Source organism: Zea mays, chromosome 1 (assembly GCF_902167145.1).
Source record: "Zea mays cultivar B73 chromosome 1, Zm-B73-REFERENCE-NAM-5.0, whole genome shotgun sequence".
Lineage (NCBI taxonomy): Eukaryota > Viridiplantae > Streptophyta > Magnoliopsida > Poales > Poaceae > Zea > Zea mays.
The window spans coordinates 41,125,518-41,139,096 of NC_050096.1; positions in this window are offsets into that span (position 1 = coordinate 41,125,518).

Here is a 13,579-nt window from a genome sequence, read left to right on the forward strand (position 1 = left end):
GGTAGTATCTTCGTCAAGACTCGGTTCTTACAGATTGAAGGATATGGACGACAACGACATTCCTAGATCATGGAATGCGGATGAGCTTCGGCGATATTATGTCTAGCTTGATGTAATTTTTTATATTCTTTTTCATGGCACCCATTTCCTTTCCAAAGGGAGAGAAAGGTTTTTAATGGGGCCATAGCATGTAATTTCTCTTTTTCTTATTTCAGCTCTATAAGAGCAAAATCCCCCAAAGATGTAAATGTAAAAGCTGAGAACGCACCATCGAGTGCAAAGAAAAAAAAGAAAAGGAAACAGGGAGAAGCTCAAAAGTCGTTCCCAAGGGAATGCAGAGCTTACAGCGAAAAGTCAACGCTGATTCCGCCGAAGTAAAAGGCGAAGAAGCTACTAAGGGAGGCTTACAGCGAAAAGTCAACGCTGATTCCGCCGAAGTAAAAGGCGAAGAAGCTCCTAAGGGAGGCTTACAACGAAAAGTCAGCGCTGACACACCGAAAAATAAACGGTGAAGCCGAAAAATAAGCGGCAAAGAAGATTTGAGTCATTCCCAAGGGAATATGGCTTCGAATATGTATTTGAACATTCATTTGCACGATACATTACATCATGACATTTGCATTCATAAACATTCACTTAGACATACATAGGATCATCATCAGCATAACATTCAAACATGCTTCGGTCCCGAAAGGAAGGCAATTTTATGCTTCGCTGTGAACGCAAAGAAGGGAAGGTGTTTTTCGCCTATGGCTCAAAAGTATTAATTTCGTCCACACCAAAGCATTTCATACATGGACGGAAAAGTAAGATTATATTACAAAGTAAAACTCAGATTACATCATACTTTATACAAGTTATTACAGGAGTTTTTTTGAGCTACTTTTACAGATTATTCAAGCTTCGATACTATCTCTGGAGCTTCGTTCTTCTACTCTGCAGCTGCAGCTTCGGCTTGGTCAATCTGTACGAAAGTATTATAAGCCAAAATCAAAAATTCAAAGGAAAAGGTAAGCATAAGGTATGATTTTGTTACCAGCTTGAGGTGGCTCCGAGCTTCGTCACCAGCTTTGCTCCGACCACCCTTCGTCCATACTAACTTTATAAATCTATTTGCAATACTCCGAGCCAGATTGGGAACATTATCTAGGTCTACTGGTGACAGGCTGAAGTTGGGTCTATTAACAATTTTGTCGTGTTCACAGCCAGACTTCAAAAAAGCAACAGCTGTGCCCCGAGAAGCTGCCAGGGCACAGAAGTCGCTATGCCCAGCTATAACTTCGTCAAGATCATTAATTTCACCTTCAATGTGCTCGAAGGCACCAGGCAGGTCATCAGCCGAAGGAGTAAACTCTTCACAACTGGCTCCAACAAAATGGAACACTTGCTTTAGCTGATGAATGCATCGAGTGCTGAACTACAAACACTTATTCTGAAGATTTTTCAAAGATTCTTTCAGTTCCGAGTTTCTTTGAGCTTCGGCTTCAAGCTTTGCATCAAGCTTCAGCTTTACTTGTTCAAAATTTTCTGATTGGGAAAGAAGCTTCGAATTTAATTCTGTTATTTTTGCTTCAGCATCCACTAATAAACCTTCGGCTGTTTGTAGCTCGAGGTCTTTCTTCTCGATGGCAGCAGATTGCTCCTTTATTTTGTTTTCTAAATTTTCAATTATAACTTCTTGCCTTTTATCCTCTAAGTCTTGTTGCATTTTTAATGCCTTGCTCAAAAGTATACTCTGTGGACAAATAGCCTTCGTTAGAAAATATTTTTGTTACCACAAATAATAAGAGTTAGACACAAAATGTTTACCTTAAAATTAGAATAGAACAAACTGCCGACAATATGTTGTCGATGGTAGCGGCTGATATTCGCTTCAAGCTTCGGGAAGCCGATACTCTTTGATAAAGTACTAACAACCTTCGCACCGGTTTGGTCTCGTATGCAGGCCCTGTTTGGCACAACTTATTTTCAGCTTCTTCACAAATTTAAGCAAAAGTTTTGCCAAACAGCTAGCTTCTGCAGCAGCTTATCAGTTCAGCTGCTTCTCAGAATACACTAAAAGCAGTCAACAAGCAGAAGTTGCTTTTCACCAGCTTATCAGATAAGCTGTTTTTTCAATAAGCAGCAGCTGTGCCAAACAGGGCCGCAGCCTAACCCTTCATCATCAATACCACCGAAGAGAAGCGCCCCCGGCCGGTATCCACAAGATATAACATACTCTTTCAATTCCTCTTTTCAGCTTCTGTCAGCTTCTGGCCAACTAAGTTTCGGAAGTCAAAAGTTTCATCTTCCGAAGTATCTTCGATTATTCCTTCTTTCTCAGGTTTGGCGGCCGTGGTCTCTTTGGAGGCTGCAGCAGTTTCTTCAGCGGCCATGTTTAGCAGCATTTTATCTATATCAGCGGCTATGCTCTCTAAATTAATACCTTCGGAGTTGGCATCTTCGGCTCTGGCTTCTTCTGCGGCAGCTTCCGAAGGTACAGCTTCAGTAGCTGTCATGCTTTCAATTGCCGGCACCTTCGGAGCTGGAGCTCTTGGTGGTGTTGTTTCAATCACTTCTGTCATGGTAACAATCCTTTGCCTTTTTGGCCTAGATGCCTTTGTCTTTGTGGGCTCCTTTTCGTTATGAAAAAGCTTCGTCAGATGAAGCCCCAATGGACTTAGTTTGACAGGCAGAGTTTCAATCATTACCTTTAGAATTTCCTTTATTTCAGCATCAGAAGATGTCGCAGAAGTCTTCTCTTCTTCATCAATTGGTTTTTGTTTTGGGACTGAGTCCTTTCTTTTCTTCGAAGTTAATACTTTCGATTAAAACTTTTGTTTCTTCTTCTTTGATTGATCTTCGTCATCTTTGTTCAAAGCGCTAGCTATTCTTTTTCTTTTCTGCCCTTCGGCACCCTTGTCGAGTCGCTCATAATCAGGATATTCAAAGCCTATAGCATCCAGTACCCTGTTTAGCCTTCGTTTCGGCCGGGTGCCGAAGGCTGCTGTCATCAATTGATCTTCTTTTTTAGAATAATTCCCAAGAATTTCTATGCACATTACTTTGATTGTTTCGAGCCATTCTTGGCAGGGTGCTTTGAAATATTTCTTGAACTTGTAGTGGTAAGGCAGTCGGACAAGTTCCTCCTCTTTCTTCTCTTCTTCAAGCTTCGGCATAGCCCATTCCTTCATGGTTGGAAATATTTTGAAAGCCAGAAACTCCTGCACTAAATCTCTAGTACCAATGTGCTCTGCGATAATCCTGAATTCAGCCAGCGCAGTTTGGGTTGGACCTTCTGGTGTCATATTGCATTGGGGTCTGGTCTCTCCGAAGATCATTTCAAGCGGACTCTGGACTAGCTTCTCCTTGTCATCGTCAACTTTGATGTAGAACCATTCCGATTTCCAGCCTGCCGGCCACTTGCTTCGGTAGCTGATCACAGGAAATTTTGTAGTTTTCCGGTAAGCAAAATTGTAACAACCAAAATTTTCATGTAATCCATCCTTTTTGGCCTTGGTTTGGTAATGTAGCTCGTGCACCCGGCAGAAACCTTCGGCAAACGGTTCCACCCCCTGGCTTCGGAGAGCCCAAATATAAACACTAAGCCTAACGATAGCGTTAGGAGTTAATTGATGAAAGTGGATCCCAAACTTCTTTAGCACATCGACAATCATCCTATTTAAAGGAAATCTCAAACCAGCTTTGAGGAAACTCTTGAAAACTACTATTTCATCTTTTTCTGGATTCGGAGTAGTTCCTTCTCCACCGAAGCGAATCAGCTCTTTCTTATCTTCGCTAAAATAGCCCAACTTCACCATCTTAGGAAAATCAGCTTCGGAGATGGTGGACTTTCCGAAGTCCAGGTGGCTAGGCTTGCTCGGCACTGCGATGTTGTAATCATCTTCAGAATCGGTCTCTTCAATACCAGCTTGCTCTGCTTCAGCAGCAGGGACGTCTTCCGGTGTTACCAACCCAGATCGCTTCATTGCTTCCGAAATATGAACAGTTTCAACAGCTTCGGTCTCGTCTCCCTCACGATCGACTCTTGCAGTAGACCAAACTCTAGCCATTTGATTATGACTTACTTGAAATTTTTGGTGTTGGCTTTTTTGTCTCTTCCGAAGCTCTTACACTTGTGTCGAAGCATATTCACAAGCAAGGTTTCGTCTGAGCACGATGATCAAGCTTCGGCTATGACTAAAAATTTGGCAGCAAAACAGTACAATAGAAATGAATGTTGTGGTAACTTCACACCCACCCGTCTGTTTATATAGTGCTGCAGGTGGGAAGGTGAATCGGCAAGGTCTCTAGCACCGAACAAACAGTCACCCGCACTCACTGAACGGTGGGCCACATAGTTCGAGAAGGTGAATCGCTGGCGAGCGCGTAATTGGTGCAAGATGGGTCGCGCATGCGACGATTATTTTAATCGTTTCTCGCCAACGAGCTCAGAGAATGTGTTTTTTGGATCTTCGGCATCCCGAAGCCTAGAAGATTTTTCACGGATCAAGCTCGTTACAAAAAACGATCTAGCACCGTGAAGGGGCTACTGTTGGGGGTATGCTTCGTAGCCGAAGATTCTAAAGAAATAAACACCTTCGGCAGATCCTCTCCAAAGCAGCGCCGAAGCTATCGACTATAAAGCTTCGGCACAGTGACATGTCTCAAGACGAAGGGGTGAACCGACTTAAAGATGAAATGACTTAAAGACCCATGATATTCTGTGTCATTATTGTGGTTCATTGTAAAGGGCATAAATGTAATTATACACAGGCTGCGCCCTATGCCTATAAATAGGTGAACAGTACCCCTATATTGTTCACGCTCTCTGGTAATCACGCATTGGGCATTTGCTTTTGCTTCACGCTGGTATTTTTGTTTTTCTTCAAGTCGAAGGTACATTTGTAATTTGTTATCATTTCTATAATAATGAAATATAAATGAGTTAATAATAATAATGTGTTTATATTGTTTTTTCATATTTTATAAATCCTTCTTCATTATTTGTTGCAATTATGAAGGTATGTCCTTCATAACCTTCGTCCGGAATCCATTATATCCCAAGGGAAATAATGCTTCGGAGGACGAAGGACTATAACATTTAACAATTTCTATGTTGCCTTGTTCTTAATTTATAGCAGTTAAGAACAAGTCCCCAACAGTCAATATTCTATGAATGCTCTAGGTCTTCGCCGGATGGCGTTGTTAGCCTGTACGCGCAGGGGGACGCCTTCGACTTGACGATGAACGAACCATCCCACTTTGGCTCCAGCTTGCCCCGTGACTCTGTCCGGGTGGTTCGGACGAGTACGAGGTCCCCTTCGTTGAATTCTCTTGGGACGACTGCGTGGTCGCGCCAGGCCTTCGTTTGAGCTTGGTATTTGTTGAGGGCCTACAGGGCGAAGACGCGGTCTCCGTCGATGAGGTCTTTGAAGGTTGATTCGTCTACGTCGGGGATGGCTGATGCGCTTGTGCGAGGTGACCCATGTTTTATTTCCTACGGGGTCATGGCCTCCAATCCATATAGCAGACGAAAAGGAGTGAATCCAGTTGCCCGGCATTCGGTCGTGTTTAGTGCCCAGATTACTTCAGGTAGCTGGTCGGCCCATTTACCCTTCCTGTTGTCGAGAAGCCTTTTCTTCATGGCAGTGAAAATCTTGCCGTTGGCACACTCGACGACGCCGTTAGATTGCGGGTGGTATACCGAGGCGAAGGCAAGCTTAGTGCCGATGGAGAAGCAGAAGTCCTTGAAGTCCTAGCTGTCAAACTGTTTGCCATTGTCGACTGTGAGCTCGGACGGGACTCCGAATCGGCAAACAATGTTTTGCTAGAAGAATTTTTGGGCAGTCTTCGACGTTATTGTGGATACTACCCTTGCCTCGATCCACTTGGTAAAATATTCGACGGCGACGAAGGTGAACTTGAGGTTCCCTTGAGCCGTGGGTAGTGGCCCGACAATATCCAGCCCCCAGCGTTGAAGTGGCCATGTGTGGGCAATCAGCTTGGTGAGATATGAAGGGTTGCCCAAGCGGGGAGAAAACTTCTGGCAGGCTTCGCATGACCTCGTGACTCGATTCGCGGCATAGATTATAGCGGGCCAGTAGAACCCTTGACGGATCACCTTGGCAGCGAGGGCTCTAGGCCCCGAGTGAGAGCCACAAGTTCCGTTGTGGACTTCGCGCAGGATCTGGATGCCTTCGGTTTCGGTGACGCATTTAAGCATGGGTTGACTAACCCACTTCTTGAATAGTTGGCCCTCAATAAGTGTGAAGTCCCGACTTCAGTGCTTGAGGCGCTTGGCCTCGTTGACGTCACTTGGATGGTAATATCCTTGCAGGAATAGGGTTATTGGGGCCCGCCAATCCTCGGCAATGATGAGGTTGACGCTGCGATGGCCTTCAGCGTCATTGGTTATTTGTAGACCCTCTGTACTGCGGACGGCTGGCGTGCCGATGACGTGGTAGAACACGTCGGAGGGCAAGGCTTCGCCTCTGGCCGCTGCTTTGGCCAATGCGTTGGCCTCTGGCTCCTGGTGTGGTCCACATGCTGCAAGGTGAAGCCCTTGAATTGTCTCTCAAGACTGCGAACAGCCGTGAGATACTGCATGAGTGCGGGGTCTTTTGCTGAATATTCTTTTTCGACCTGGCCGGCAACCACTTTGGAATCTGTCTTGATTATGCAGGTGGTGACCCCAAGCGCTCTTAGCTTGCGAAGACCCAGAATGATAGCCTCGTATTCTGCTACGTTGTTGGTGCATCTGTCAGACTCCAAAGCAAAGCTGAGGCGTGCTGCATATCTATGTTTGACTCTTGTGGGTGACGTGATGACTACAGCTGCGCCTGCCCCCGCATGGCACCATGCGCCGTCACAGTGGATGGTCCACACTTTCTCAGTAGGCTCGTCCTGCTGCGTTATTGGCCCTGTCCAGTCAACGATGAAGTCTGCCAGGACCTACGACTTGACTGTTGTCCTAGGTTCGAAGGTGATATGGTAGCTGGAGAGCTAGGCTACCCATTTGGTGATCCGGACAGACGCCTCCGGGTTGCGGAACAGTTCTCCTAGTTCCCTGTCCGAGGTGACCCGCACCTTGAATGCTTCGAAGTAGAGGTGCAGCTTACGCGATGCCATGACGACGGCGTAGGAGATTTTTTCCAACTCGGTCATGTTGCACTTGGAGGCCGTGAGGACCTCGGAAACGTAGTAGACTGGACACTGTCGGGTCGTGCCCTCCCTGTCTTGCTCTTGGACTAGGGCTGCGCTGACTGCATATGGAAAGGCGGTGATGTAGAGCAGCAGAGGCAGCGAAGGGTCTGGACTGGTGAGAATGGCCAAGTCTGACAGGTGCTGCTTGAGTGATGCGAAGGCTGCCGCTTGTTCTGGTCCCCACGCGAAGTCTTTCGCGCCACGTAGTGTCTTGAGGAAAGGTAGACTCCGCTCAGTGGACCTGGAGATGAATCTGTTCAGAGCGGCTAATCTGCCTGTCAGACGCTGGACATCCCTAGTTGACTGCGGGGGTGTCATGTTGATGATTGCCTGAATCTTGGTCGGGTTGGCCTCAATCCCGCGGTGCGACACCAGGTAGCCCAGTATCTTCCCCTGGCGTACTCCGAAGGCGCACTTCTCGGGGTTGAGGCGAAGTCGTGCATCCCTCATATTGGTGAACGTCTCTATGAGGTCGGCCAGGTGATCCTCCTTATTTTTGCTGGCGACGACGATGTCGTCCACATACGTGAAAATGTTCCGGCCTACTTGGCTCTCGAGCACCGTCTTGGTGAGGCGAGAGAAGGTTGACCCAGCGTTCTTGAGTCCCTTCGGCATCCTGATGAAGCAGTATGTGCCGAAGGGTGTGATGAAACTGGTACTGGCCTTGTCTTCCTCCTTCATGTATATTTGGTGGTAGCCGGAGAAGCAGTCGAGAAGTGACATGACTTCGCATCCAGCTGCACTATCGACTATCTTGTCGATCCGTGGCAGCGGGAAATTATCCTTAGGGCAGGCCTTATTGTGGCTGGTGAAATCGATGCACATCCGCCACTTGCCACTTTTCTTTTGCTCCATGACTACGTTGGCGAGCCATGTAGGGTAGGCGACTGGTTCGATGAAATAGGCCTCAAGCAGGCGGTGTACTTCGGCTTTGGCGGCTTCTATTTTTTCATCAGACATTTTGCGCAACTGCTGCTTCTTTGGGCGTACCGAAGGGTCGATGCCCAGACTGTGCTCGATGACGGTGCGACTGACTCCGACTAGGTCAAGGGCAGACCAGGCGAAGACGTCCTTATTTCTGGAGAGACAGGAGATGAGTTTCTCCTCGTCTTGTGAAGTCAGGTCTTCACTTATGATGACTGTTTGCTTGGGCGTCGCCGGGTCGAGGGGAACTGTCTTCGTTCCGTCGTTGCTCTGCAGTTGTGCCCTCTCATGTTCGTTGGCGGCTGGGCGGGTAGCCTCGAAGACTTCACGCTGCGTCATAAGGCAGTGTACGTTCCGTTGACCTGGAACGAAGTCTCTCTCAATGTTACGCGCAGTCTGCTGGTTACCGTAAACTGTTATTACGCCTTGCGGACCCGGAATTTTCATGCAGAGGTATAATCTGTGAATGGCTGCTTCAAATTTATTGATAGAGCCCCGACCCATTATGGCATTGTAGGGATAGACCATGTCGACAATGTCAAAGGTGATCTGTTCGCTTCGCGCATTGGGTGCTACGTCGAAGGACAGGGGTAGCTCTATCTTGCCCACAAGGAAGGTGCCCTTACCGCCGAAGCCATATAGGGGATTGTCTGAAGGCTTGAGTAAGTTGTGGCTGATTCCTATGCGGTCAAAGGCATGGAGGAAGATAATGTCCGTCTGGTTGCCGTTGTCAACGAGGACTTTGTGCAGGTCCCAGCCTGCCACACTGTAGTTGATTATCATGGCGTCGATGTGGGGTGTGCTGTGCAGATCGACATCTCTGGCGTCGAAGGTTAGTGGCACATGTGACCACTTCGTTTGCACTACTGGGCCGGTGATGGCGATGTGGTTGACGCTTCGGTAGTGATCCCTCTTTTGCCGCTTCATGTCGAAGTCGACGCTGGACCCTCTGGTGATCATGTGAATGACTCCGCGATACGGCTGATCGGCGAAGTCTTCTTGTTTTGGTGCTTGGGTGATTTTGGTGGTGTAGGTTTGGTTGATGCGGAGGCGGGAGTGGGGCTGGTACGACTTGTACCTCCTGGTGGTGCGGATATGCGTGGTTGGGTAGATGCTGGGCGTGGCCGTGGTTGTATGGTTGTGGGTGGTGGTGTTGATATGTGTGTGCGACAACTCTTTGGTTGTCAGCAGGTTGTGCTCGAGACATCCTGTCCCTGGTGGCCTTCGTTTCCAGGCAATCCCTCGTTGGGTGCGTGCAGTCTTCGCCGTGAAACAGGCAATAATATCTGTGCGGTTGTTGCGCCCGTCCCCAGCCCCGGCCACACGTGCCATTGCCGCGGCCCTGGGGGGATAATCTTGACAGCGAGTGGCCTCGCCAGCAGGGTGCTGGTTGGCTATGTTGTGCACCTGCTACTAACTGTGGTTGTCCCGACCGGAGTCTGACTGCGAAGGCTTTGTCCAGGTTTGGCTGGACTGCGGAGTGTCCTTGGGCTTCCTCTGAGACTCGACCTTGCGCTGATGGAGCTCTTCGGATCTGGCATACTTCTCAAACAACTGATAGAGCTCTTAGAGGTTTTTGGGTGGGTCCCTGATGCAGTGACTGTATAGGACGCCAGCTCGAAGGCCACTGATGGCGTAGTGTATAGCAATTTGGTCGTTGACCGAAGGCAGCTGTGACTTCAGAGTTAGGAACTTGCGGTAGTACTCCCGTAGGGTTTCCTTCTCTTGCTGTTTGCAGAGCGACAGCTCGGCCAAGGCATCGGTGTCTGGGCGGTACCCTTGGAAGTTAAGCAGAAATTTGTCTCGGAGACTTCGCCAGGAGTCGATGGACAATGGGGGCAACCTGGTGTACCAGGTCAAGGCCGGACCCTCGAGGGCGATGATGAAGGACCTGGCCATTGTGGCGTCGTCCCCTCCGGATGATGCAACAACGACTTGATAGCTCATGATGTATTGTGCTGGGTCGGTGCTGTCGTTTTATTTGGGGTAGGTCCCAGCCCTGAAGTTGGCGGGCCATGGTGACAGTTGGAGTTGCGGCGCCAGGGGGCTTCACTCATCAAGGTAGTTGATACCTTGGAAAGCTGCGGCATGCGGGATGAAGGGTCCGCGCTGGGGAGCGAATAAGTCTCTGGTTGGCACATGTTGCTGGAGGGGCGGGCCGTTCTGCAAATTGTGTTGGCCTTCGCGCTGCATGAGTGCAATCTCCTGCTCGAGCTCCCGAGCCCTCTGCTCCTCGTCTCGTATCATCTGGCGCACCTTGGCTTGCGCGAAGACACGTTGGCGCTTGGCCTTGAGGATTTCTTTCTGCTTTTGGAGGTTGCGGTTCTTGATGCGCAGGGCCCGTAGCTGTAGTTGTTCCTCTGCTGAAATGTCGATGACTTCGCTGTCCTCTGTTGCATCCTCGCCCTCTAGTGGAGCGAAGCCTGGGGGTGGTTCTTGTGGTTGTCCTCCAGAGCTGCAGGTGCGGAGGGTGCCTTCGGGAGTGGGTTGATCGTTGCGCTGTCTCTTGCTGAGTGTGTCGTCCTCGCAGGCTTCTTGTTGGGTGTTGTCTGCGTGGGCCTTGCCCTTTTTTCGGCTAGCAGTGCTGCCTTCGCTGCTTCGTCGACGGATAGGGCTGCCTTCGAGCTAGCTCTCTTGGGTGCCATCGCGGGTGGTTTGTTCATAGCACGAACGGTGGGTGCCAAATGTTGGAACTTGCTCTCCTGGGCAAGTTGATCCAACGGGGGAGTGGAAAGGATGCAAGTAAGGTTTTACTCGAGATGGCAATTGCTCTGTTAATCCAGCCTCTCAAGGGCACTGTACGAGGGTATTTATAGGTGCCCAAGCGCCCAACGTCCCGATGTAAGGACGTTTATGCCCTCATGCACCTGGATTATCCCCAGAATATTCCCATAAGGGAAGCTTACAGACTATCATTACAGAAAAGCTATTACAAATCCCACGCTTGTCCGTGCGGGGCCTGTTACAATGGGCCGAATCCCACGTGGGCCTCCAGGTCGGGTGAAGACGTGGGATGGAGAGACTTCGTCGTAGGCCTTCGTCTTGCAGTGAAAAGGACGAAGGGTGGGTCGCGCCGGTCATCTTGCCTCCGTTGATGCAGCGAGTTGACGAAGGCCTGGAGCAAAGGGTAGCGTCTTCGCCTTCGCCCCAACAACGACCCATTTGGCCATCTATACCTCCGTACGATAATGATGGTCCTCGCCTCAGTTGCCGCCACCTCGTTCGCCATCCTGCTTCTTTTCTCTCTCCCCTTATGCCTCCACCTTCGCGCCATCCCATTCTCGGCCTTCGCCCTATTTTTCCTCCCCATCCTACTGTCCCTGCCCACGGTCACAGCCACGAGCCGACCGACGCTCGTCGACGCGGGTACGAGGCGAGTCGGTCTGCTCCTGGCCTTTCTCCATGCTTGTCGCCGAGGAGGACACGGTGGCGCCTGCCACGCTTAGGTTATCTTGGCGATAAGGAGTCCAGGTCTGAGATATTGGACAACCAAGGCCCGTAGCGTGGCAGCAGTCGACATATGCTATGGAGTTGGTGGTGGTGTTGTGTCGCCTCGGTGGGTCCAGGGCTGGGAAGGCACTCGCATTCTCTCGCCCTTCTCGTACTGATGCCTGGTGCGGGTGCCTCTCGGTTTGGAGCTGCTCCGGCTGGGCTTCTTTCTCCGCTTGCGTGCTCTCTCCCTATATGTATCTAGCGGTATATTAACTATGTCGCCTCCAAATGTTCAAGTCTTCGTCGTGTCCTTCTCCGGCAATGAACAGGTATGCTCGCCTCTTCCCTTCCCTTCCTTCTCTATGAAACCTTGGAGGTGGGGGAGGCGAGGGATGGGGTCACTGATTTGCTATCTATGGTACCCGTTCGATGGCTCTACATCGTCTGTCTACATGGTCTTTCCCTTACCACATTGTTGACTCGTTATGCTTCTACCACTTCATTGTACATGTCACTCATCCTTCTGTCATTGCAAAATTATTGTGTTGTTCCTCTGTTGTTTTGGGTGTTAGTTTTAGTTGTGCTAAGAACTGAACATAATTGTGTGTGTTAATACTTTATTTATTATCTACATAGGGTTTGTGTTCTTCTGATGATGGCTCATGGATCCTGCAAAATATGTGTTAGGATATAGAGATCCATGCGGGCACTACCACATGGTGCTTGTCCCTTGTGTTCTTGGCTCTTGCATGCATTAGGTCGTTTCTGAGCCCACATTGGCGCAATGGACTCCATGGTGTTTGAGGTTGTTGAATTGGATGAAGCAGCAATGATTTGTCACGCTAACAGTAAAAGGAAAGGTTATTTGTTGGTTTTAAATGTTAGGAGTACCATAATTTGTATGGAGCGCATCTAGTTTTTATTGATGTCTGACTTTAGCAACCACTCCATATTTTGACATATTTTTTATAAGTTTGAGTTCATGTGACTTATTTTAGAAACTTGAGCTCACAAACTTCCTCTTATTTAATCAATGTATGGTGGAATTATGTCATTCTATAACCTCTGTCCGTTCAGTCAGTCGTTGTGAACTCTCTTCTAATCGCCCACTTCATTAGTCGTGTTGTACCAAGACATATTGGATGGATTAAACAACATCAGTTAGTCAAATCAAAAAATATTATGCGGAGAGCGAAGACAGTCAATAAAAAGTTTTAAGATTTTTTTGTGGACAGTTTACATGGGTATTGTTGTGAGCCGTCGCAACGCACGGGCAATCGACTAGTTGATTTAAATGGAGCAGTTAGCCAACTCTCTTAGTGTGTGAATAAATTTATAATTGTTGTGAAATAAATAGTTGACCGTACATACAAATCTCTACTAATCCTTAAGACAATAGTGTAGACTAGCACAACCATGCCCCCGCCTCCATCTCGACCGTCCGATTTCCAACCCCGCCTCCATCCGAAACCGTCAGATTGCCCCTCTCGCTCCCGCTCCCGCTCCCGCAGCCGCACCCGCCGCCATGGGCACCCGACCATGCGCGCAGCCGCCCCGCGTCCCGCCCCAATCCCCGCCGCCCCACCCCACCGGCAGATCGCAACTTTGTTCTTCTTCCCACCCCGCGGTGAGACCCGCCCCATTCCATGGAAGGCGATATCCGCGGCCATGGTATGTGCGTACCATTCCATACTTGGCGGCCATGGCTTGCACACCTCGTCCCTGCACTCGTTGCCCCGCGATGCCTCCCTCCCCCCATTCAGGTCGATCCACCATTCCCGCAGTAGGAAGGAGACCACCCCGCCCCTTCGACGCACGAAGCCAGATCCCCCGCTTCCGTCTCCCTCCCATGTCTCCCATCGTGCCCTCGCGGCGACTCTTGCCAGGCATTCCTCCGCGAAAACCACATCTGCTCCAAGGTACTACGAGCGTCGCCTCCCCTCTTCTCCCCACCCCAACTCCTTCGGTTTCTCGTATTCTCCGTGACTTCGCGACTCCGCGGAACGTCCCTCTGTGAATCGTGGATTTGTGCTGGTTT